Source organism: Phoenix dactylifera, unplaced genomic scaffold (assembly GCF_009389715.1).
Source record: "Phoenix dactylifera cultivar Barhee BC4 unplaced genomic scaffold, palm_55x_up_171113_PBpolish2nd_filt_p 000743F, whole genome shotgun sequence".
Classification (NCBI taxonomy): Eukaryota; Viridiplantae; Streptophyta; class Magnoliopsida; order Arecales; family Arecaceae; genus Phoenix; species Phoenix dactylifera.
In genome coordinates, this window is record NW_024068116.1 from 62,413 (window position 1) to 66,128 (window position 3,716).

At 39.2% G+C, this 3,716-nt stretch overlaps 1 long non-coding RNA gene across 1 annotated transcript; it reads right to left on the reverse strand.

Annotated features, from left to right (window-relative positions):
• Window positions 1-1,021: 1,021 nt before the first annotated feature.
• LOC120107046 lies at window positions 1,022-3,172 on the reverse strand. Its single transcript, XR_005509015.1, has 3 exons — window positions 2,994-3,172; window positions 2,303-2,371; window positions 1,022-1,241 (listed from the first exon to the last, which is right to left on the reverse strand). It is a non-coding gene; the product is annotated as an uncharacterized LOC120107046 (long non-coding RNA).
• Between the last annotated feature and the right edge of the window lie 544 nt (window positions 3,173-3,716).

The following is a 3,716-nucleotide window of genomic DNA, read 5'->3' on the forward strand; positions in this document are numbered from 1 at the left end:
AAGCCTCAATCCATCTTGAAATAATCTACACTTTTCTTTTTCTTCCGCTACAAAAGCGGGAGCAAACTGAGACAATTCACTAAACCTTGCTTCATAATCAGCTACAGTCATATTCTCTTGGGTCAAATTCAGAAATTCCATTCTCTTCTAGTCTCGGTACACAGTGGAGTAATACTGCTGATAAAATTCTCTTCTGAAATCAGTCCAAGAAATTATAGATTCCTGCGACTGCCTTTCAACATATGACCTCCACCAATTTCGGGCCCGGCCCTCCAACAGAAAGGTGGCAACGCTCAACTTCTGCTCATCAGTACTTTTCATTAATGTAAACACCCTTTCCAACTTTTGAAACCAATTTTCTGCTTGTATTGGGTCAGTAGTACCCTGAAATTCTGTTGCCCCTAACTTTATAGCTCTCTCATAACTCTTTTCTACCTCAGCACCACTAGGCTGAAAATTAGGAGTAGATGCTACAGAAACTGTGATAGCTTGAGTAAGTACTTCTATCAAATCTGATAACCCAGGAATATGTGCCTGTGCTGGTACATTAGGTGGAGAATCATGCACATGCTCATGAACTGGTGATACCTCTGCCTCCACTCTTGGGGCAGAAGATGAAACATTGGGTGATGTCCTATCAGATTGGCAATCCTTATCAACTTTTCTTGGTCTACCCCGACCTCTACTTCTGACTGGTGGCCGTTCTCCACCAGAACCTAATCTTGTCTATACCATCTCCCTACATCACAAAAATGGAAATGATCAGACCGACTGAAAATAACTTTATTATGCATATGCCCATGCAATCTAATTCCTTTGCTCTGATACCAACCGCTGTGATATCCCCTCCCACAGTAGGTTAGTCGGGTACAGTACCGAGCAGAGTTTCTATTAGCAGCTTGTGCCACGGTTCACAAGTTACTATTAAAAACTTGTCAATTACTATATCCAACCAACCGATAAAAATTAACACATCCTAAACCTGTCAGTTTAATTTATTTAACTCACTTTAATCATAACTAAAAGCAACCCAAGCTTTTATTTATAACTTAAAGTATACTATACATAGCTCAAAATATAACAAACTTTACATCTGTCTCAAGTTACTTTATATTCACACCCCACCTACATGCATAATACAAAGGTTTTTCCTTTACTCAGAGGGGCATGGCCAACCTTCTATGACAAACTTCTAGGATGATGCTGATGCGGTACTTTTATAATGTTATGACTCTGCCGATCTGCAAAAATTTACAGAAAAAGAGAGGGATGAGACCTAAGTCCCAGTGAGTGGATAATCTATTAACAATGAGGAAATAAGAGGTTTCAGCTGTGATACTTATTTACATACATTAAATATAACGTGTTTATGCCACATATGAAACATTTGCATTTGATTTTAAAGCACTTAGATTTCAACCACATAAGAAATATGCTATTTGCCAATAGTACTAAAACTAGCAGGAAATAAAGCTGTTGCTTTAAAATAAAGCATTAATAAAATCGCTTTGCTCAAGTCATTTTTCCTGGACCGTAGAGTCCACTTTCCTTCGCTGAGGAATTTGATACATAGAACATTCACATAGGTTCTGAAATCATTATGCTTAAAAATAATACATTTGTTGCTCAGTCATATGTATACATAGCTTAAATATTGAAAATCATGGCTCCCGCGAGCCCTACTGCCGGCCACTCGCATGAGGCACCATTTTCATGGGTAGCCCGACAGTCCTATGCATGGTGCTGCTACTACGCCCTCCCGGCGTCCCAATTCTGCCCCACTGGCACATATCATTACTACGCCCTCCCGGCATCCCAGTTCTGCCCTACTGGGCACATATCATAGCTACGCCCTCCCGGCATCCCATCTCTGCCCTACTGGGCACATATCATAAACTCTGATGTGATGTATCCAAGATAAAAGTGCAAATATTAGTTACTGTAATAGGGTTGGAGTCGACTCTAGAGTTACAGGTGTCGACTCCAGAATAGCTTGGAGTCAAACTGAAATGACTCTCTTGGCCGAGATAAGGGGTTTTAAGTGCTTCAGTCACTTTGGGTTAATCCATTCCCAAACAAGTTCATAAACTTACGAATCAACAAACATGAATTTAAAGTATTTTCAAGCATAGCATATATTTTCCAAATCAGATCATTTATCCACTGATAGAAAGCAATTTAATCATGAGAATTAATACTTCTTATTTCTATTCTGTAGCATATTCATTCTGAATTTGGAGACATCATTCATTTCTCTGGAATTACAAAATAAACTACCATAGTTAAGAAGAAAACCACTCACCTTGTGATGGCTAACGCACCACCCTAGTGGTTGATACTCCTGGCACCCTTTCGGGACTCTCTTCTCCTCCTAAACAATTAAAATAGTTGATCAAAATTATAACCTATATGATGCAACATGATTATGCATGTTCCAAAAAGAAATCCAACACCCTCATCTCAACTTTCTGATTTTTACCTTGCTTGTCTTGTTTTAGGATAAATAAAACCTTTCAATTCTCAAAGGTTTCCAAGCTTTTATCTCCCTCTTTGATACCCTGGGTTAGGACTAGCAAAAGTTCTATATCATCTATAAATTTTCAACTGCCAAACAATTGCTTAACATCAAAAATAAATCAGAATTCAGATCCCCTATTTTCAGCTTGTTTGTTCTGTTTTCGAGCCAATTAAACCTCTTAATTTCCGGAGGTTCTTAAACAATCAATTCCCCCTATTAGGCTCTGTGTTAGGACTAGGAAATCCCTAACACAACCTACAAACTTTCAGCTTTAAATAACAATTTAATCACCTAAAACACAAAGAAATCCCATCTCTTCATTCTGCAGAATTTCAGACTACTTTCAACAACTTCGGAAGCATAGTTCAAATCCTTTTTCATACCTAAAAATTCATCTACAATAACTAAAATCTTCCTTTATCACCCTCCTACATGGGACTACAATTAGAATCACTAAAAAGTTTGGAAAACTCACCTGAAATTCGTTGGGAAGCTTTGGTGCACCAGAAATTTCTGTATTTCTGTTCTGCAGCCCAACAACAAGTTGCTCTTCCTCTTTACTTTAAACCTTCTTCCACAAATTCTTTGGATTCCCCAAGTAGCTCTCTCTCTTCCCTAGCTTCCTCTATCCCTCCCTGGAGCTCTTCCAGGGCTGATTTGGGCTGGCACCTACAACCAACAACTGAACTTCTCCTAATGGTTGAACATCAGCAGCACAAGTTGCTGCCTGCTGAAAAACATGCTAGACACCCCCCACCCTTTCGACACGTTAGCTTCCCAGATACCTAACGTGTCAAAAGAGTGGTTCCCAGGGGTTTTAAACACTAGGTTTCAGGCCACGTTATGCTTCCTACTTTTTACAGAAATTTTGGACAAATCTAGGTCTGCAGTTTTATGTAATGACAGGCTTCCGAAGGACTCACCTAACTTGTTTTGTTCCAGGCTGTAGGCTAATCCATTTGAGCTAAAATTCCAACAGTAAATCCCTCACTCAATGTAGATTATGTGTTTAAAATTTTACTTAGATTCATGGACTATCCAGAGTTATTGCACTCTCAATCCGTGGAACCGTAAAATTTTCTGTAACAACTGAAATTCCGACACTACAGGAAAATGGGTCTTTCCCGACTCTTTTTTACCGACGCTAGGATGAAGCGTCGGAAAAAATTTCACCGCTCATACATTTGCCGACGCTTTC